The sequence below is a fragment of the Anolis carolinensis genome, chromosome 6 (assembly GCF_035594765.1).
Source record: "Anolis carolinensis isolate JA03-04 chromosome 6, rAnoCar3.1.pri, whole genome shotgun sequence".
NCBI lineage: Eukaryota > Metazoa > Chordata > Lepidosauria > Squamata > Dactyloidae > Anolis > Anolis carolinensis.
Genome location: NC_085846.1, coordinates 6,953,842 through 6,977,144, shown reverse-complemented (window position 1 = coordinate 6,977,144; position 23,303 = coordinate 6,953,842). Strand labels below are relative to the sequence as shown.

The window sequence follows — 23,303 nt, the reverse complement described above, 5'->3', positions numbered from 1 at the left end:
GGACTAAAACCCCTATCAGCACTAGCCAGCATAGCCAATTATGAGGGATGCTGGATCATCCAGTCCCACTACATGATCCAGCATCCCTCATAATTCTGTTTCAGCACAATGAAACCATCATTTTGGACCAGCATATATCAGATCCAGGGAAATGCCTTCTACCATAATACATTTACAGGAGTAAGCTCAAGTTTTCATGGCACAAGGGGACCATAATCACATGCTTCTCGATGAAAACAAGCTACATAACTTATAGAAGGAGGAGCTGCTAGCAACTATAAAGCCAGGAGCTCATGGCCAAAAAATGTGGAAGTGGATGTGCAGCAGAAACAAATTATAATCCAAGACAAATGCAGAGAAGCAAATGATACTCAGACCTAGTTGAGGCAGGGCACAACAGCCAAGAGGTACCCAGAGGGCAGTTTTGTAAATACTGAGAGGCATTCCTGTTAAGACTAATGACGTACTATCCAAGTCTTATTATTATTATCATTATCAGCAATAGCACTGTCATTACTAATGTATTGCATAGCAAACATAATTAAGGGGGGAAAGTTCTGGGGCCATGCAAAACCCTGGTTTTATCCTAGCCACAAACAAGAATCAAAGCTCACTGTTTTGAAGGTGTTTTTAGCGATGCTTGGGACTGCTATATGGATTTCTTGCATCCCCCCCCCCCCCAAAAAAAAAGAACAACTGCGGCTTGCCTTTACATCCAAATGGTTTGCAAATGAAACAAACTAAAGCTGGATTGATGAATTGACAGAAAATAAGTCCACATTCCATATCCATGGATTTTAGACCCACGAATTCAACCACACACAGCTTGAAAATGTGTTTTTTTTTTAAATAAAAAAAAATCCAAAAAGTAAACCCTGATTTTGTTTTTGTTTTTTTACACAAGGGACAACCTTTTACTAACCATTGTATATAAAAGTACTTGAGCATCCACATATTTTGATATCCACAAGGAATGAAAGGGAGGTTCCTGGAGCCAAACTCCAGGAGATACCAAGGTATCACTGTAAATAAACCCTGATGATTCTGCAGCAAGAGGTTTTGCATATTAAAAAAAATCACAACTTTGCCAGAATAAAAACCTTGTGAGGTGGGGAGAATGTGACAGCAAACAAGACACACCTCCTCAGGGCCAACCTACAACTTAAAGCCATTCCTAAGCAATCCTTAGGACCTCACAGAAACCCTCTGCAAGGAGAATCAAGGCTTTAGTAATATTCACCAGAAAATGCAAATCCAGACTTACAGATACACAAATAAATAGGCAACGTGCTCCAAATGAGTTGGACTACAACTCCCATCCGGACATGATGCAAGTTGTAAGCTAACATATCTGGAGGATGCATGATGATAAATGCAGTTTCACAGTGTGCACATGATTTCTAGGTTCCCCACTTCTTTCCCCTTAGTATAAAGCAGTGGATCCCACTCTTGGGGCTCTAGGTGTTTTGGACTTCAGCTCCCACACTTAACAGCTGGTAAACTGGCTGGAATTTCTGGGAGATGGAAGTCCAAAACACCTGGAGGCCTTCAGGTTGGGAACCACTGGATCAGCAAGTCATCTTAGCCTCCCAATATCTGCCTTAAAATCCTTCTTTTGTCACCCCATGCAACAGAGGGAGAAAGCAATGAAAAAGATGCCTCACATTTTGGCCCCATCTCCAGCAAAGTAGCATACAAGGATCAGCACAAGAAGCATGCAAGTGTGGAAGATTGTGAAACACACCTATCATGATCTCCAACCCAGTTTGCTATGCGCGGGCTCCCTCCATGGCGTGCCCACTGCATTCCATAAAGCTGCCCAGCAGTTCTCCGGCTCACAAAAAAGGACACTCCCCCTTTCTGCTGGCAGCACATGCAAACTCATGTGCCACCGCGGAGAGCCCGCCCACACTACCAGGGCACAGCAAGCCGGATTACCAAGCCTCCTTCCGACTCAGAGAACATTCTGTTCAGCGATGTTGCACGTGACCGAGGCTGTGGAAGCTTTTAGGTGGGGCCTAAGTTAGCCAAACGGTGCATGGAAAAGAGGGGAGGCAACCTTTGCAAAAAAAGATGAGAAGCGAAGAGGGTCACTGCTAGGCAGTATGTGGGGAGCTAGGTATGTTTACCTTAGAGAAAAATTTGGGAGGGGACATGAGAGCCATGTTCTGCTTCTCCGGAGAGTAGAGCCTCATTTACACACTACCACATATTGCAGTTTCAGAATGCAATTTAGCAGCACCGAACTGCTGTGCAGATGGAAACAAGCATGCAATGGATCCAAACTACAGGAAGAAATTTCCTTTAAATCTTGAGGAAAAAATCCTAAACCTAAGAGCTGTTCAGCAGTGGAATATGCTACCTCGGGGTGTGATAGAGGTTTTTAAACAGAGGCCAGCTGGCCACCTGTCAAGAGGGCTTGGATTCTGTTTTCTTGCATGGCAGAACAGGTTGGGGTGAATAGGATTCTATGGATCTACTCACCAGGAGAAGTGCAGGTGGCTTAGCCCACACAAGCCTGGGACGGGGAGAACTGGCCTCCGCTTCTCCTAGACCAGCCAGTGGAGACTCTGTTGCTGCTTCTGACCCAATACATCCTCCTGGAAAGAGCAAAGCAAGGTGCTGCGGACAGGCAGGCTCAGGTTAGCCTTCCCTCTGGAAGTGCATCTGGCTCTTAACAAGGAAGCGGGGCGCATTGTATAAGTAGGAGGCGGAGCAGCCCTGGCCAAGTGCGCCCGGTGATGTCAGCAACCCCCTGTTGCACGCCCCACTCGCACGTGTACCGTGGTGCTGCCACTGTCCCTGGGAAGCCCTCATTGGCCAGTGGCTGGGCCAATGAGGGAGTGCGAGGCCGACTGCATAATCACTACCAGAGGCTTGCCGTTTACCAAGGGACCATGCAGGGAGGGTGTGGGAGTATGCTCATGCGCACTCCTGCATCCCTCCCTGCACGGCCCCTTGGTAAATGGCAAGCCTCTGCTGCTGCTGAAACAAGGCAGGTATCAAACCCCAGCAGGGAAGGATGCACAGATCAAAGAAACTATTAGGATTTCCCGCTCTTCCCGTCTTCTGTTCCTCCTTCCATGCTCCACTTCTCCTCCCTTCCCTTCCATCTAGTGCACACTGGCATTGTGCTCTACTGGGCAGTGCCACAAAAATGTTTTCTACAATACCTAGCATCTGCTCGGGTTAAAGTAAACACTACAGTTAGTAATAAACCGGATTTTCCAACATTTAAAGAGTGGCACAATTTCAACTGAATTGCTCTCCCAGCTTTGACAGGAACTAGACAAAAGAAAGAGCGATGATTCCATTTCTGAACACCTAGAAAGTCCAATCCAAAACAGAAACATATGGAAGAACCAAAGGGAAGTAGAAGGGTACATCTAGGTTTGAAGTCAGAGGAGGGTAGATTTCAACTGAACATTTTTAGAAGGAACAAATTTGCCTAGAGGATTTTTCTCTTTGGACATCTTTTTAAGAGGCTGGACAGCTACCTGTTGAGGTTGCTTTAGCTGGAGGATCCGCACTGAGCAGGAATTTGGAGTCAATGGTCCATGGGGACCCTTTATGACAACTCAAACTGAAACAAAAAATAAAACAGAATGGAGCCTCAAAGCCCATTCAATCCTATTCTGATAAGAACCAATATGAAATAATTTCAGAACATAAACACAAATACAAGGCATCACGATGTGATAAGCATGTTGCTTGGAGCCTGGAAAAATTGAGGGGAGTGCAGGAAATGCATGTAAATGTATGCATAGTGTGTAATGAAACAAAGATGGAAGGTACAAAAATATTGACTCTAGCTGTGTGAGTTAGCTGGCCATTTCAGCTTATTACTTGGCGATAAGGCAACTCCAGCATCTGTCTGAGCAGTGTCTGGGGTAACGATCAATATTTGTTTAACGGGTACATCCTTTCTCTTCATTATGATGTCTTTTGTTGTGGTTGTGAACCAATTTGCACTGACTTGTGCTAAAAGTTGTCCTCCTTGCCTGGAAATTGCAAGGGGCTTCTAGGACTCAACACCAGATAGAAAAACGAAAACAATAAATCTAAGTGTACTTGTAAAGCCCAATTATTTTCAAATGTAAAATTGAAAAAATTAATCCAATGATTCCCCCTCCCCCATTTTTTGCGTGTACTCTGGTCAGAGACACTTCAAGAGAGAATGTTTTCTAGCCATGTTCCTGTACACTGCCTAGAATTACATACACATACCTAAAAATTAGGGACATTATGAGATTGTTTGCTTAGTTAACATACATTATTTCCACTTGTGGTATGTGTATGTTTATTCTCAAATGTGAGACAAATTAGGTTATTTAGGTTAGGCTACAAGTCAAGCAGCTATTATAGGCGTACTTCAGTTAAACAAAGCCTCTATTTATAGTCTTTTTATGCCCAGAGCCCATACCTTCCTACTTGTCTTCTGTCTAAGTTGCAAGCTTTTTATGCAGTTTTTTTTAGGAGTGTTAATAGTGCAAAAGAAGAGTTCAAGGCCAAGATGCAATGCACACTTCACACTCCTTCACACTTTCTTCAACTCTGCCCCTTAAGATAGCCAACACCTGAATTTTCCATCTTAATAATGAAATGACTGGACATAGGAAGCTGGTAGGCATGAGCACATGGCTGAGAGTGGCTATGACAAGTAGCAGATATAAGCCAGTCTTTAAAATACAATTATTTGCACTCAGTTCTAGGCTGAGAATTTTGAGAATACTATAGATCTCCAGCTTCAGTCAGGGAAATAAAGGTTCAGCAGATGTCATCTTCCACTTGCTTTTGTCTAGCACCAATTATCTGCACTTGTGTGGAGGCTGCAGAACCAGGTGGGTGCAAAGTGGTGTCCTACGATACCATTCTCTCTTTGAATAAAAAAGCACTACCACACATACACCTTTACACTCTCTTAACAAAGGGCCCTCTGCCTTCCATTGTGGCAGCCTTTATCATTTGGAACAGCAGGGCCCCAAATAGCTCCCTTATTATATTCTCTCATGCCCAACACCTATGTTGCCAAGCAGCAGCAATAGGAGCATCCTTCACTAGTCCTCTAATGTGCGCCCATAAAGGCTATGTTTCATGCAAATGTTCAAAACTCACAAAAAATGGCATTCAGTACCACAAATTCTAGAGACCGCTGTCAACTGGGACAGTTTTAGAACAGGATTTGACAAATTCACAGGGGATGGGACTATGAATGGCAGCTGATCAAGATTGATCTATATTTCTCCCAATATTAGACATTTGTCTCTTGCAAGTTGCTGTGCAGCATGGATGGCAGGATGCCCTTCTGTCCTTATGCCTTTCCAGGAGCATAATATTACAAATAGATCTTCAGGACAGTAAAGGGCAAGAACCAATGCATGCCCCTACCAGCTTCCCCCTTCTCCTCTCTTCTAGGAAACCTCCGTCCCCTCCTTCCCCTGCCTCGTCTTGGCAGGCTGTCAGCCTTAATCAGAGCAAGTGTCGCTTGCCAAGGAGTATGGGACAAATTCTTTCCATAACCAGGTCATCTGACTAGGCCGGCTGGTTGTTATGTTGCTCCCCTCCCATCCAGAGATCTTATGTAATGCTTCCCAGTCATGCTCACCCGCTCAGACACAGACAGTGGGGTGTTGTACAACAGCGGTGGCTGCGTAAGAGGAGTAGGAGACAGACAAGGGGCTCTTCTCTCCCTCTTCTGGCTCCCTTGTCGGCAAGGGATATCTCCCCACAGCAAATGGCAAGGAGAGGGGAAGTAACCAGAGAAGAGTGGGATTTTAATGTTCTTTGGGCTTGCTCTCCAGGTCCAAAAGACAGCCAGCTGCTTCCTGCCTCCAAAATCAACAAGCCCATCCATTCTTCAGACAAAGAAGGATAATCTAGCTGGAGCCCAGCAAAGAAGAAGCAAAACATTTCCAATAAATTAGAGAAGCAAAGAAAACAGAAGAGGGATTTACTTCCAGAAATGTGTCTGTGCGTGCATGAGTGCGCCTTCAAGTTGCCTGTTGATTGACAGCGATTCCATGAATTTTTATAGGGCTTTCCGAGGCAAGGTTTGGCTCGTGCCTTCCTATGAAATATATCTTACAACATCTGGGATTAATTGGTGGTCTTGCATCCAAATACTAACTAGGGCTGACCCTTCTTAGCTTCCAAGTTCAGACAGTATTGGGAGACTTGAGTATTTAGACATGGTTGCAGAAGCACAAGCTCCAAAACATTCGCACTCCATATCCAAAGTTAACTAGCCTGAGTATCTGAGTTGTGCATTGGGAAACAGTCCTCCCTGGCTGAATGGGTATGACAAATAAGAGAAGAAATACATACTTTAAATGGGAAAGCATGCTTTTAAAAGATTTCTTCCCCTCAAATATGGTGGTTAGCTGCCTTGCTGGTACAAGAAAGGATGTGATCTTAATAAAATTAGTGAGCTGTGATGTTTCCCAGTAAACTGAGAATTATGCAAACCATGGTTGCTACACCACACATACATTTTACAAACATCTTTTCCTGATTATTCACTTAGATCAAGTTTTTTAATGACTTTTTTGTTTGGCCTTAGTTTGTCTTATTGTTGTGGCTTAAAATTTTGTCTCTTCTCATGCTGGGTGGTCCTCCAATGGACCCTCCGACCAAGATCCCTTAAGCATCTTGTAGAAATGTTCATTCTACAGTTTGAAACTCTGATAAACAGCAGGTAACCTCTGACTTTCAGAAGGTGAGGTTCTGAAGACACACAGCCACCTGCACCAGTCACTCTCCTTCATTTGATGCCTCCAGACACTCTTGATTACTATATCCCTTACAGATGCCAGCTTGTTTCCAAAACAGAAAGCCCTCCCCCCCCCACCCACCGTGTTCAGTGCTGCATTTCTAGCTTCTCTAGATTGGGGAGAAATGCTGCCCTCTACTGCAAATGCTCAGACTTGTCTAAGTCTGAACGCCTGGCGACAGCGTTCTACGAGGTTGCCACATCAGAGACATACTTGAATGGGACATCCTGCCGCAAACAAGCAGAGCAGAAATTAGGGCAGTGCCTTGGAAGAGGAGCAGCAACAACTGAGGCCCTGGGAAAACAGGCTCTGCACGTGGCCAGTGCTCCGAACCCATAAGCTTGGCCCTGACACAAAAGTCAGCAATGGGCCATGAACAGGCAGGACCTGCGTCACTATGTCACTATCGCTCCACCCAACTTCCCAAAGAACCTTTCCCCTACTGTACATTCACTAATATTTTGATGACTACTCTTTGGCTGCCCAGGAGGAGGCACTAGGCCAATATGTCCACAATGTTGCCAAAGATATTTAACAATCACATTACATTTAGTGTCTAGTGGTCATCTGTTTATTCATATCTTTTTGTCTCAGTAATAACCGAGATAGGTAGTCAAGTTTATATTTCGGGCAAAACCACATAGTTATGAATGATGCAGGCATTTAATGAGATATGCCCCAAGAAAGGCACCATGAGATCTTCTTTAGCTATCAGCTAATCTTGTTGGAACCTGTTCTGTCTTTCATATCCAGTCCCAACATTCACTTGTTCCTCATGATTTGCAGCGATCAACCCACTGCCTGTTTTGATCCAGGTGGAGTCTCATTACTTTGCCCAAACTCTACATTCTCAACTTCTTTTCCTGGACCTAAAAGGTCAAAAGAGAGCCAAGCCTCTCTATCTGGGCCATTCCCTGAGGAGACAATCACTTTCAGGAACCTTGGCATTCTCCTGACGGGATGTTAGTCATTCCTGCTTTTAAGCACAACAGTGGATGACGTTTTAATCCAGGCACTGCCCACTGTTAATTATAAACGTTCTTGCAAATGGGGCCTTGACCTGATGGAGTAATCCTGCTGCCATCTTGCTCTCTGGAGCTACTCATCTCTTGTCAAGAGCTAAGCTTCACTTTAGCTGTTCCTTTTCTGAGGCACTATTTATCTTGCCATCTGCCGGTCCCAACAGCTCAACACCTAACAAGTCTCTCCCTACACAATCCAACTGATTTTCCAGGCAGTTTAATGACAGAAGGAATTCTGGTTCTTGTCTATCTTCTTTCGAAGAGGGTGAGTTATACATACATCCTTCACATTTAAACAGATTCAGCTTCTCTGCTACGGAAGAATGCTGAGACTAATTTCAAAGAGAACCACAACAATATTCCTGTTCTTTTTTTTTTTAAAAAAAAGCTCTTTTTAGAATGCACTCAAATCCTAGTTATTTTTCTAGGCTTTCACCATGACGATTCCTAGAAATGTGGCTACACTAATGTGTGAACTGCTAAACATTATCAAAAATAAATAAACACACTGGGTGGGGAACACACTGCAAAAGGAGATTTCTAAAGAGAAAGACCATCATCAATCTCACATGATCACACTTTAAAGAAATGATAGGAATGGGGGACACTTCTGAAGAGAAACAACACTGGAAAATGCATTCTCATCCCAAATCTCCAAAAAGCATCATCAGCTGTTTTGCGGGAAAGGTAAGGAAACTGGTTTAACTGTCCGGGCTTCTTCCAGTCAAATACCTCATTTCCTTCAGAAGAGGAAGGAACCATAGAAGACCAAACCCTTCCCCAGAGCCAAAAAAGCAGGATAAAGAAGAAGAGAGGGACTAACATTATAAGAGGAGTGGCTTTATCACTTTGCTTACTATTTCAGATTTCAACAAGATTTGTGGCAAGGGAAACTATTCTTCTAAGCAATTCTAAAACCAAATGGCTCAAATGTTTTGACATGGGAGAAAAAGTTGTGATCAGAAAGGGAAAGGTGGCTTTGAAATCAAGACGGATATTTAAAGGTTTTCCCATTTCATATAGGTTAGAGATTACCCCTTACAGCTCTTTTTACCAAGAGGATTGCTCCAAAAGAAAAGGGGTGAACCCAAGATGTGACTGAATAGCAAAAACAGGCATAATGATTTGAAGCAAAGGAGACATTTTAATCCAACTTTGGCAAGACACTGAAAGATCTGATCCATTATTTGAAGAGATCAGTGAAAATCTCAAGTGAGAGTGGCACACAAAATAGCAAGACTGGGCAAATAAATAAAACACAGATTTCAGATGTTGGATTAGAGATGTATTCCCTCCAGAAATACTTTATGATCTGGATTCCCCCCCCCCAAAAAAAAATACGATTTGCAATTAAATTGCACATATCCATATTGATTATGGTTGCTAAGTAAACAGAAAAATGACAATGGATAGCTCATGTGCCATGGGCATGTGATCAGTTTGTTAGCACATCTTCAGCCACCTTTTCATGTCCACGCCTGGAGAAAAATCAATACCACCCATCAAAAATATATTATACAAAACCAACAGGTGAAGCTCGATGATATAATGCGTTGTTCTCCTGAGGAATATTACATGAGCATAAATCCCCAAGCTGCCCAGCAGCTCTCGGCAAGGCGCTCTTTCCTCTCACCTCTTATTACATAACTGCCACAGGGAAACTGTGCAAGCCTGGTTTGTGGCAGGCATTACCTAATCACGGCGTTCTTACGAAAGACGCACGTAGGCACATCCCTGCCCAGCTCCAGATAAAGCCATTCCCCCAATTTCCTGGTGTTCGCGGGGAGAAATCAACCACAGCAGGCAAACCGGCTAAAAGGCAAAGCGTTTAGGAGTACAATTGATGCCACGTCAGACCATTCAACATTTTGAAGCATCAGAAGAGAAGATTCTACAGACTTCTCTAATGAATACAAGACCAGAAAAGCTTATAAGGCAAAGCTTGGAAGCACAGAGAAAGTTGTAAGAGCAAGAAAAGTTCCCCAAACTCAAGGTCTCAAAACAACAGCAGAAAAAATTATACCAACAACAGCTTCAGGTTCTGTTTTTGTTTTGTTTTTTACCTAGATCACAGGATCTTTTATAGAAGAATTAAACCTAAGCAAATAATTTTCTCAGACTACATCTATACTATAGAGTTAATGCAGTTTGACACCACTTCAGCTGCTCTGGCTCAGTGCTATGGAATTGTGACCTTTGTAGTTCGTTGAGACATCCATTACTCTTTGGCTCCCAGGATCCTATAGCATTGAGCTATTGCAGTTGAAATGAAGTGATTCTACTGTGTAGATGTATTCAAGATTTTACAACACAACAGAAAAACCACCCCAATGGAAACTTCAAGTTCTATTTTTGTTTTGTTTTTTACATGGAACCTTTTGTAGATTAATTAAACAGAAGCAAAGGATTTTTTTTCTCAGAGATCAAACAGTATGTAATACACATAAGCATTCTGATTCCATCATAATCTCATTTTATTTCCATGGTCTTGGGCAATACATTGACTTTCTGTTTATATTTCATTCTGTCATGCTTAGCCCTTATACTAAGCCCCAGAGATCTCCTACGACACAGTGAACACAAAGCTAACAAGAGAGTAGTCCACTGTTTCTCAAACCTCTTGACCTCCAATTTGGTTAATCATGTATCCCCTTTTCAACCGTGTTCTTTTGACCTTTCTTCTGTCAATAGTTATTTTTGTTGCCTTTCACAAACTTGTCATTCCCTACCAAACCCCTTGTTGTTGCTCTGCCTGTCACCCCATTTCCTTCAGTTTAAATCACCCTCATATCATACCATTTTTTGCAAATCATCATTTTAAACACACACAAAAAAACTCAAAGGGTTTTTAAAATGTATTTATTGAAAATGAAAAAATGATCAAGAAAAAGTAAAGTCTTCAGGAAGAAAGACTAGAGTCATTCTTGACACACACCAGATGCTGGAACCCGGATCCAATTAGTCACCAGAATCATGTATATGTATTTGAAACAAAGCCATGAGTGTGGAGTGATTAATACCAGCCCTCTGCCCCCAAAAAAACAATTTGCGAAATCACTAAATTGCCTCTTCTTCTCAAAATTTGTGTCAGCAGCCTATTGCTGGTCTGTATTAATTTTAGTTTTTTTAAAATGTTGCTTTGTTCCATAGCAACACCCATGAGCCTTAATGCCTGTTACTTTCCCCTAAGTCCCTTCAAGACCCTAAATCTCTCCTACCCAAGACCCCAAATTGTATATCTTTCTCATCTTGGCAGTCCTCTCTGTTCTGTCCTGTCTTCTTCAAACTGTCCACATAAACATTAAAAGGAACTTCCTCATGGTAAGAGGTGTTCCACAGTGGAATATGCTGCCCAAGACTATAATGGAGTCTCCTTCTCCAGAGTCTTTTAAGCAGAGGCTGGATGGGCATCTGTTGAGAAGGCTTGGATTTTGTTTGGATGGGGTTGGACTGGATGCCCCTTGGGGTCTCTCCCAACTAGGGGCATCCAGTCCAACCCCATCCAGACATAATCCAAGCCCTCCCGACAGATGCCCATCTAGCCTCTGCTTCTTTTTTGGGGGAAATTATTTCTTTAGAGGATTTTTTAACTGGGTTGTTGTGCTTTTTCTGGGCTATATGGCTATACTCCAGAAGCATTCTTTCCTGATGTTTTGCCTGCATCTATGACAGGCATTCTCAGAGGGTGTGAGATTTTTTCAACCCCTCAGCCTCCTTTTCCCCATTCCTTCTTCCCTTTCTTTGGGTGTGTCCTTTGCAAACAAACCTGTACTTCCTGCCAACTGGACCCCACCCATTCTTTTTTATGAGTGATTTTGATTCAGATTTTTGCAGACGTACAGTAAAATGAAAACAAACATATTCAGGAAGGACATTTTGAAAGGAAGGGAAACAAGGAGATAATCAACAGTGACTGTACATTCGCTGCTACAAAAAATTATAATATTCTAATAACAACCACAAAAAAATCTATACACATAAATGTAACTTAGAATTACCTCTTCTACCCATTATGTGTGTGTGTGTGTGTGTGTGTGTGTATACCAGACATGGGCAAACCTGGACCCTCCAGGTGTTTTAGACTTCAACTCCCAAAATTCCTAACAGCCCACTGGCTGTTAGGAATTGTGGGAGTTAAAGTCCAAAACACCTGGAGGGCCAAAGTTTGCCCATGCCTGGTATATACACATACATATGTGTGTCTAGAAATTACATATATATATATATCCTACGTTCCACCCTTTTTTCTCTTAACTTTTACCACTTCTTCTATTTGGAAACTCATATTAATTTCCAAATCATCACCCACTCCCATTCTTTGTTCTTTTTAAAAGTGCTCCCAAGATTTACAATCTTCCTAAAATGTTACTAACGATTGGGTTGCTGTGAGTTTTCCAGGCTGTAAAGGCAAGTCCCAGAAGCATTCTCTCCTGACATTTCACCCACATCTATGGCAGGCATCCTCAGAAGTTGTGAGGTCTGTTGGGAACTACACAAGTGGGGTTTGTATATCTGTGGAATAATGTCCAGGGAGAAAGGACTCCTGACTTTTTGAGGCAAGTTTGAATGTTGCCGTTGGTTACCTTGATTAGCAGTGAATGGCCTTGCAACTTCAAAGCCTGGCTACTTCCAGATAGGAAACCATCAGGGCCAGCTAACACTTCCCAACAAAGGATTCCCCCCAGGCAGGTAGCAGCCAGGCTTCGAAGCTGCAAGGATATTCAATGCTAATCAAACTGGCCAAGTGCAACATTCGCACTTGCCTCAAACAGCAAATAATAATCTTGCTCGCCCTTATCTTGAAACCTGACTCCTTTGGGCAATCTACTTCCTGCTCTCCCCTTCCTCCCCTCAGCCCCCTTTTCCCCCGCACCGACTTCCGCCTCTTACCTCCAGCGCCGCTCCCTCGGTCTCCTCTGCGGCGCCGTCAGGATGAGAAGGCTAAACAACCGCGCGCGCCCCACTTCAGCACCATGCATTCGTCCGCGTGAGCCTTCCACTGGCAGGGTACGCCCCCTTTCCAGCTCTCCGCCAATAGCCTACGCCCAAGCCGCCCGTCACGCCCCCTCATTGGCCGCCCCTCCCCGCGCGTCTTCCTCAGCTCCGTTTGTGATTGGCCAGCCGGCGCCGCAACATGCAGGCTGCCGCGTGACAGCCGAGCTGGGTCGCCTCGGCCCAGCCCTCCTCGACAAGGCCGGCCCCGCCCCCTTCCGGCTCCTATTGGGTCCTTCCGCAGCAGCATGCAGGAGTCCGCGTGCTGGGGGCCACGCCCCTTCCTGGCTCCTATTGGCGAATCACACCAAGCTGGCTTCCCATTGGCTCGCCTGGTTCGTAAAGGAGTACACGTGCCAAAAGGGCTCACGCGGACGCTGCTGCTGTGCGTGTTTACAGTTTGGAGAGGCAAAAGGGGGCGTGGCGCAAGCGGCGGGGGCGTGGCCTCCAGCTGGCGACCGTTGGCGCGGAGGGGGCGTGGCCGAGATTTTTGAAGAGGCGAAGTGGGGGAGGGGCGGGGAGGCGCTTTTTCTGAGGGAATGTTAAAAGGCTCTTTTCCCTCAACAGCATTTGCTCTATGTCAGCGTTTCTTAACCTGGGGATCGGGACCCCTGAGGGGTTGCGAGGGAGGTTTCAGAGGGGTCATCAATGACCTTCAGAAAACACGTATTTCTGAAGGTCTTAGGAACCCAAATCCCTCCAGTTTTTTCTGTTGGGAGGTTTGGCCCAAATCTATCATTGGTGGAGTTCAAGGGGCTCTTTGATTGTAGGTGAACTATAAATCCCATCAACTTCAATTCCCAAATGTCAAGGTCTATTTTCCTCAAACTTCGCTAATGTTTTGTGGAAGGCTTTCATGGCCGGGATCACGGGGTTGTTGTATGTTTTCCGGGTTGTATGGCCATGTTCGACGTTTCGCCCACATCTATGGCAGGCATCCTCAGAGGTTGCGAGGTATGGAGAAACTCAGCAAGGAAGGTTTATATATATATGTCTCTGGGAAGTCCAGGGTGAGGGAAGGACTCTTGTCAGTTGGAGGCCAGCGTGAATGTTGCAGTTAACCACCCTAATTTGCATTGAATGGCTTCATCTGTGGCTACTTTCAGCCTGGGGGCATCCTTTGTTAGCTGCCCCTAGTTCCCACAGACAAAGAACTGCTGCACCTCCATATCAACATCAACCAAAAGATGAACACCCAGGACTGGGAAAAAATAAGACAACCTGACCTACAGAAAAATGGAGAAAGACATGGTTCTCCACACCAAAAGACAAAAACAAAAATTCGACAAATGCCGTAAGCAACAGCCAAAACCAGATCTGGATAAGTCACGGACCATCATGAACCTGACTGACAGACAACTCACTGAAGACCAAGTATCCATTCTAGCAAAAGGAGGAAATTTTGCGGTCACCACCATCAGGATCCCAGTAGAAAACATCATTGCTAATGTCGAATCAGCAATTTACCGGCTCTCTGAGGAAGAAGCGGAGGAGGTAAGAATGGAAACAGCAAGGATCCTGAGAAAGGCAAAACTTCCCCCCAGCAACATAACGAGGAAAGAAAGACAGGCCATCAAAGATCTCAACTCAGATCCAGAAATCATTATCCCAGCTGACAAGGGGAATGCCACGGTAATCATGGAAATAGAACAGTATAAAGAAAAAATCAGACAACTTCTGGATCCCACAATATACAAGAAACTAAAATAAGACCCAACTAACAAAATCACCAGAAAAACTAACATTCTGATCAAGAACTCCTCCATTAACTTTAACATATGCCAACAGCTGTGCAAATCAGAAGCCCTCCCACCCAGGCTTTACGGACTCCCAAAAATCCACAAGTGTGATGAGTCATGGGCCATGTAGTCCCATTCATGGCACTGTAGTCCCAGATGAAGAGGAGAACTTGGGTTTTTCACCGTCTCAGTCAGAATTGGAACCTTCCCAGCCAGATTTGGGAACCTTGCACCTGCAAGAGATTTGTCTTCCAGAAGTCTGTCAAACAAGCCCTGAGCCTAAATCTCCTGTGTTTTCTCGCCACGAGTTTTGTAAACAACAGAGAGGAGTTCAAGCGGCCTCTCGCAGGAGTGCTAGGATAGCTGCTAAGAATTTAGCTGATTAAGCCTGTTTTCCATGAGAAACTTTAAGGAGTCATGCATCTGGACTCAGAGATTAGCTTTCGTTTCTGGTTCCCCAGTGAACTGTTCGTTGGTGGGAAAACTAGACCCTATTTAGGTGTTTTACCCACAAAGGGATCTTGCGGAGTCAATTCGTCAGCTACTGGAGTAAGTTGTGTGTGGACAGCGCGCTCCGTTTCCAAGCCTCGTTCCTGTTTCAAGCCTTGTTCCTGATTCCAAGCCTTCGCTCCCGTTTCCAAGCCTTCGTTCCCGTTTCCAGCCTTGTTTACCTCCACGGACCTTGCCTTGTTTTCCAGGACTCAGCCTTGCCTTGTTTTCCGGATTTTGCCAAGTAATTCCACGGATCTTGTTCTCGCTCCTCGTTCCTTGTTGCCTTGTATCAAGCCTTGTTTCAAGTTATTTCCTAGCCTTGCTCAAGTTCATGGACTAAAGGACCTTGTCATCTCCCCTCACTTTGCCTGGCAAAGTGAGTGTTTCGGTTATTGGATTACAACTTTGGACCTTAATATTTCATATTGGACATTGTTTTCTTGGACTAATTTTGACCTTTCCTGAAAGGTCTACTTCTGGACTATTTCATACACTTGCTTTTATTAACTTTATATATTTCCTTAATAAAGATATTAGATAGATTCTGGCCTCTGTGTATGGTTATTGGTGCTCTGCAGCCTGGGTCGTGACAACAAGGACGTCATCCCACTCAGACCTATTGTGAGTGCCATTGGATCGCCGACTTACGACCTGACAAAATTTCTGGCTACACAGCTACAAACCCGTATTGGGCTCACTGCGCACTATATCAAGGACTCAACACACTTAATAGAAAAGATCAGCAACCTCAACTAAGCACCAAGGACATCCTGATCAGCTTCGATGTGGTGTCCCTATTTACTAAGGTCCCAGTAACTGACACCCTCACACTAATCAAACAAAACTTCCCAGAAGACATCACAGCGCTGTTTCACCATTGTCTCACCACTAGCTACTTTCAGTGGGACAATGGATTCTATGAACAGAAAGATGGAGTGGCCATGGGGAGCCCTCTCAGCCCAGTAGTAGCAAATTTCTATATGGAACACTTTGAAAAACAAGCCCTAGAAACAGCACCAAAAAAGCCAACTGTATGGTTCAGATATGTTGATGACACCTTTTACCATTTGGAGCCATGGGGAAGAGGAACTCAGCAAGTTCCTGGACCACCTGAACAGCATCCACCCAAACATCCAATTCACCATGGAAAAAGAAAAGGAAGAAAAACCGCCATTTCTAGATGTTCTGGTCATCCGCAAACCCAATCAACAATTGGGCCACACAGTTTCCAGAAAACCTACACATACAGATAGATACCTTCATAAAAACTCCAACCATCACCCAAGTCAAAAAAAGAAGCGCAATCAAAGCCCTGACAGACCGTGCACAAAGAATCTGTGAACCTCACCTCCTCCAAGGTGAACTAAACCACCTAAACTGGGCTCTACAGGCCAATGGATATTCCACCATGGACATCAGAAGAGCTGTAAGGCCAAGAGCAAGCCATGAGAGTCAAGACAAAGATCCACCCAGAGGAAAGGTGTTCTTTCTTACCATACATCAAGAGAACCACTGACTACATAGGCAAACTGATGAAGAAACACAACCTACAAACTATCTCCAGACCCACAAAGAAAATCCAACAAATGCTACGGTCAGCAAAGGACAAGAGGGATCCTCTCACCTCTTCAGGAGTCTACTGTATACCATGCAGCTGTGGCCAAGTCTACATAGAGACCACCAAACGCAGCACCCAAACACGAGTCAAAGAACACAAAAGGCACTGCAGAATAACTCAACCAGAGAAATCAGCCATAGCAGAGCACCTGATGAACCAACCCGGACACAGTATATTATTTGAGAACACAGAAATGCTTGACCACTCCAACAACTGTCATATCAGACTACACAGAGAAGCCATTGAAATTCACAAGCATGTGGACAACTTCAACAGAAAGGAGAAAACCATGTAAATGAACAAAATCTGGCTACCAGTATTAAAAAAACTCAAAAATCAGAACAGTAAATAAGAAGCAACACTCTGAGACATGGGAACTAGGGGTAGCTAACAAAGGATGCCCCCAGGCAGAAAGCAGCCAGTAGATGAAGCCATTCAATTCAAATTAGGGTGATTAACTGCAACATTCAGGCTGGCCTCCAACTGACAAGAGTTCTTCCCTCACCCTGGACTTCCCACAGATATACATATAAACCTTCCTTGCTGAGTTTCTCCATACCTCACAACCTCTGAGGATGCCTACCATAGATATGGGCGAAACGTCAGGAGAGAATACTTCTAGAACATGGCCATACAGCCCGGAAAACATACAACAACCCTTCGCCAATGTTTACATTTGAGCATATTGAGTATTCGTGCCAAGCTTGGTTGGTCCAGATCCATCATTGCTTGGAGTCCACAGTGCTCTCTGGACGTAGGGGAACTGCAACTCCAAAGCTTAAGATCAATGCCCACCAAACCCTTCCAGTATTTTCTGTTGGTCATGGGAGTTCTGTGTGCCAAGTTTGGTTCAATTCCATCGTTGGTAGAGCTTGGAATGCTCTTTGATTGTAAGTTCAATATATATCCCAGCAACTACAACTCCCAAATGACAAAATCAATTCCCCCTTCATCCCCACCAGTGTTCAAATGTGGGTATTTGGTTCAGTTAATGAAAACACATCCTGCATATGAGTTATTTACATTACGATTCATAACAGTAGCAAAATGACAATTATGAAGTAGCAACAAAAATAATTCTATAGACACCTATGGCAATATAGGGTCTCAACAATGGAATAGTAGCAGATTTATAGGCAAAGGAGGAGGTTTTTTTTAGTCCATGACAAAATAAATACAAAATTGTCACAGGAAGAGAACTTTCAGAAAAATGGCTGTCACAATGATATGTTCAGAAGAAAGAAAGATGCTTCAGGCGCAGGACCATGGCAACTCAGGTAAGATGTGGGCTTTGACGCATCTTTTATTTGCCCAGCACACACTTTTCCCTCGTGGAGAAGCACAAGATGTGCGTCAATTGCAGCTCATAACAATGAGAAAGAGAAATCACTGTGTTTTGCTTTACTCCCCCAATGCACTTCAGACGATCTCAGCATATTAGTGGTTAATTGCCATTAGTGGTGGTGGTGGTGGTTGTTGTTGTTATTGTTGTTGTTATTATTATTATTATTATTGAGGCTGGATGGCCATCTGTCGAGTGTGCTTTGATTGTGCTTTTCCTGCCTGGCAGAAGGAGGTTGGACTGGTTGTCTCCTGGGGTCTTCCACTGAAATAATGTTAAGTTTATGTTGGTTCAAACTGTTCTAGATTTTAAATATAATATAATATAACATAACATAACATTTATTGGGGCTCCATGAGAAACTTTTGCTTCAAAAAGGGTCTTGTAGCTCGTAAAGTTTGAGAACCCCTGGTGTAGACGCATGCTCTCACAAAAGAGGGCTCCCATGATAAATCGTCCGTGTTAAAAATATGGGACTAGAGCCTGATGATATGCTAATTTTGAGGGCTTCCCAGGCCACAAAATAAACAATAGCTGCATCCGCACTGTGGAATGAATTGTTTGATCCTTTAATTGCAATGGCTCAGTGCTATGGAACCCTGGGAGTTAAGCATCAGCTTCATGCCTATCTCTTTGTGCCTTTCTATTCGATATGCAAAATCGGGCAGGTCAATGAATAGGGGATTTGAGAAGATGAGAGTACCTTGAAATGCAAACAGTCCTATTTTTAATGAAGACTACCAATTTGATTCCAAACACATGACTTAAATGACAATGCACGGATAAATCAATCTAAATCATGCTGTAATCAGTTCAGAATTGCTTAGTGAGCACCTACCTTCTAAGGAAAGCTACATCTTTGAGCTTATTGAGCTTACCTTTTTGACCGCATATCCCGCCATGAACCCACTTGTCCTCTTCGTTCATCCGGTAGGGCACTTCTTTTGCTCCCGCCACCATCCCAGGCTCGGTTGGCGGGGACGAGGGAGCGGGCCTTTTCTATTGTTGCTCCCCGGATCTGGAATCCCCTTCCGGAGGAGATCCGGCAAGCACCCACCCTGGCTTCCTTCAAAAAGCTGCTTAAAACCTGGCTCTTCCGCTGCGCCTTTGGATAACCGAGCCCATAGCTATAGTAGTTGCACAGGCCATCTCTTTGACTTGAAACATTGCACTATATTCCTCTGCCTGAAAGCATCTTAGAATATAACATTGTATTTTAGTTCTAGTGGTCCCTCCAGGCCATCCTCTCCTCCATCCCAGTGGTCTTTTTCCTTTTTTCTTTGCAGATTCATATGTTATTTGAGTGATTATATTCCTTCTGCTTATGTGATTGTTTTAGTCAATTGTTATGTTAAATACAATCTTTGTCCCAAGTGATGTAAACTGAGTGCATCTACACTGTAAAACTAATGCAGTTTGACATCACTTTAAATGCCATGGCTCAATACTATGGAATGGAGTTATTGTTTTACAAGGTGTTTTGCCTTCTCTGCCCACAAGAACTGATGCCTCACCAAACTATAATTCTCAGGATTCCATAGCATTGAACCATCCGCATTTAAGAGTGGTATCAAACTGCATTAACTTTACAGTGAAGGTGAAGCCCGAGAGCCACAATAAAAGCCCTCTTGATTTTATTTTGCTGAGATATGTGAGAATCAGAATCTGACGAAGCGTTTTGTCTTTATTGAAATTCATATTGTGCTGCAGGAAGAAAAAAGTGGGCGGCAGCTTATTAACTGCAACCGAGACTTCCAACACCTTCTCAGTTCCTTGCTTGATATCCAAAGCTACAAAACAGGAATTCAGATTTTTGTAGGGCTGTGATTCAATGAGGCTTTATAATGTGTCCCTCCAACATAATCTCATTTCTTTTTTGCTTATGCATGGGTTCATAGTGTTAACATACGGATGATTATAATATTGGATGGTCCACTATTATGGCAACTCACAATTCGGGGTTGTTGTATGTTTTCCGGGTTGTATGGCCATGCTCCAGAAGTATTATCTCCTGATTTGTGTGTGTGTGTGTGTGTGTGTCAGGAGCAACCGGAGTTGCTTCTGGAGTGAGAGAATTGGCCGTCTGCAAGGACATTGCCCAGGGGACGCCCGGATGTTTTGATGTTTTACCATCCTTGTAGGAGGCTTCTCTCATGTCCCCGCATGGAGCTGGAGCTGAAAGTGGGAGCTCATCTGCGCTCTCCCCGGGTGGGATTTGAACCTGGCAGCTTTCAGGTCAGCAACCCAAACTTCAAGTCACAAGGCTTTTATCCCCTAGGCCATCGGAGGCTCCTTCTCTCCTGGTGTTTCGCCCACATCTATGGCAGGCATCCTCAGAGGTTGTAAGGTATAGGAGAGAATACTTCTGGAACACGGCCATACAGCCCGGAAAACATACAACAACCCTGTGATCCCAGCCATGAATGCCTTCGACAACACAACTCACAATTCCATTGTCATGGACTAATCACTACCTGGTCAGGTTTACTTGCTGGGACTCCAAACCTCTGCAGGGATGGTGGGCCAATTAAGGTGGTCCGTCCCAGGAAGCTTATAGATCCAGATGGATTCCTGATGGCTCTTGAGGACTTTCCTGACATCTTGGCAAGTGATTCTGTTGAATCTCTGGCTGACTTCTGGAATGGGGAAATGGCCAGGGTGGTGGACACAATCGCTCCTCTCACAGAGCAGAGCCAAACCAGCCCCCTGGTTTTCCAAGGAGTTGGTGGCGATGAAGCAAGTGAGACGAAGTCTAGAGCAATGTTGGCAAGAGAACTCGAAGCAAATCTGACCGAGCACAGCTTAGAACGTATTGAAAGCCTACTCCGGGGCAATGGAGGCAGCAGAGAAATTGTTCCTTGATGCCACCATTGCATTTACAAATGTCCAGCAGTGATGTTTTGAGTGATCAAAGGGCTACTACATACTGGTCCTCAAAGAGACATTCCTGACCATTCAGCAGCTGTGAAGAGTTTACATGGCACTTTGCAGATAAAACCATACCGACTTGGATGCTGTCATTGGATGTAACTCTGGCTCCTGCTTGTCCAGTGTTGATGGATACCTTTCAATTTGTGCGGCCTGAGGATGTGGACAAGATCCTTGGAGAGGTGAGAGCTACCACATATGTTCTAGGTGCTTGCCTTTCCTGTCTGATCAAACCGACCAGAGGGGGACTGGCAGAGTGTGCGAAGGTGGTGGTCAATGCCTCCTTGGAACAAGGCAAAATTCCACCTTGCCTAGAGGAGGCAGTTGTGAGACCTGAAGACACAGGTCTGCTGTTTGGGGGTTCCTCCTGGACTTGGTGCTGAACCTGGAGACCCAGGTATCTGTGGTGGTCAGGAGGGTCTTTGCCCAATTAAAACCTGTGCGCCAAGTATGCCTGTTGAGAAGCCAGATCTGGCCACCGTGGTTCATGTCTTAGTTACATCCCATCTGGATTACTGTAACACTCTACATGGAGCTGCCTCTGAAGAGTGCTCAGAAACTTCAGCTGGTCCAAAGAGCTGCAGCCAGGTTGCTCACTGGGGTTGGCTACAGGGAGTGGACAGCCCCCTTGTTGCAGCACATCAACTGGCTGCCAGTTTGTTTTTGGGCACAATTCAGTTATGACTTTTAAAGCCCTAGATGGCTCAGGTCCAGGCTATTTGGCCACCGCACCCCCTTGTATGAACCTGCCCAAGTTCCGAGATCTTTAGGAGAGGCCCTTATCTCTGTCCCATCTCAATCTCAATTGGTATGAACGAGAGCGCGGACCTTCTTGGTGGCTGCTCCTCAACTCTGGAACTCCCTGCTCAGGAAAGCCAGAACAGCCCCCTCCTTGCTATCCTTCCAGCAGCAGGCTAAAACCTTTTAATTCAAACAGGCATTCAAATGATGTTTAAGATCGTTAGCATGTGCTGTGGTTTTAAACTTTGAATATGTTTTGATGGATTTTAACTGAATTTTCTACAGCTGTTAACTGTTTTCATTTTTGTATATTTGTATATTTTAAATTATGTGCTAATGCTTTTATGTCAAGCTGCCTTGAGTCCCCTTTGGGGAGATAAAGTGGGATATAAATAAATATAACAATAGTAATAACTCAGATGTCAGGACCTGGCCAAGTCCCCAGCTTTCATGGAGGACATAGGGGTGCAAATCCTCCAGTATGATTGACCAATATTCAAATCTATAGGATTCCTGGCATCTTGCTTAATGCTCACAAAGGACCAGCTTTCTGAGCCAACAATAAAGGACATTCCTTACAATAAAGGATATCTGGCAAGCCTAATTCGGAACAATGGAATTGTTGGCATCTGATTTAATGTTCAGAGGACCAACTTTCTGACCCAGTAGTAAAGGATTTCTCATACAATATATGGGACACCAGGCAAGCCTTATCTCCCCGAGTCCTGGCCTAGTATCACGTTGAGTCACTCCCAGTCACCCATGGCCTCAGCCACTGGCTCTCCTTTAGGGCCACATGCCACTTTGGAGGCAGGCTTATGATGCTTGCAATTAGCAACCTCTCCGAATCACGACAAGGAAAGATGGGTCAGGAGGTGAGGCCATTTTGTTCCTGTCTAGCTGGAATTATTAATAGCTGAGCTTCAGGGCCTCACTGTTCTTTCCCGCCCACAGCCAGCTGGCAAAGCAGTTGCCTTGTTTTCCTTCCGTCAGAGACTTGCTGACGTTCCTTTCTTTTTGCATTACACACCGAGGCTGCATCTGCACTGCAAAATTAATGCCGCTTAATACTTCAACTGCCATGGCTCAATGCTATGGAATCCTACGGGTTGTAGTTTGGCAAGGCACCAGCACTCTTTGGCAGAGGCTAAAGATCTTTAAAAACTATAACCCCTCACAATACCCTAACTTTGAGTCATGGCAGTGAAAGTGGGGTCAAACTGCATTAATTTGACAGTGTAGATCCATCCCTAGACAAAGATCCTTCCAGCAAAAGAGATGTCTCTCCTCCTTTTTCTTCGTTTTTCCATGAACACACACCGATGGTGGAATTTTAATTCTATCCAACTTGGCCTGAATACAGATAATGAGGATAGAATTAAATTGCTGTTGTGAATGTTTTTGTTAGCCCAATTATGGGTTGAATCTCCCTTATCCAAAATGTTTCGGCCCAGAAGTGTTTTGGATTTCACAATACCTGTATGTGCATAGCCATATATAATGAGATATCTTAAGAAATGGAGCCCATGTCTAAACCCAAAACTCATGTATATTTTATATACATCTTACACAAGAAACCTGAAAGTAATTATATACACAGTATTTATAATGACCTTGTGCCTATAACAAAGTTTGTTTAGCAATGGGTATATTTCAATC

At 44.2% G+C, this 23,303-nt stretch overlaps 1 protein-coding gene across 3 annotated transcripts in view; it reads right to left on the bottom strand.

Moving 5' to 3' along the window:
* The window catches only part of per1 (period circadian regulator 1), a 33,516-nt gene extending 20,711 nt beyond the window's left edge, over positions 1-12,805 (bottom strand). For 2 of the 3 annotated variants that reach the window (XM_062957763.1, XM_062957765.1), the window contains exon 1: positions 2,485-2,695. The gene's annotated coding sequence lies outside the window, so the exon portion shown is untranslated. Of the gene's footprint in view, positions 1-2,484; positions 2,696-12,682 lie in introns of those variants that run through there. The other variant, XM_062957764.1, reaches the window with a different exon arrangement.
* Positions 12,806-23,303: the final 10,498 nt, after the last annotated feature.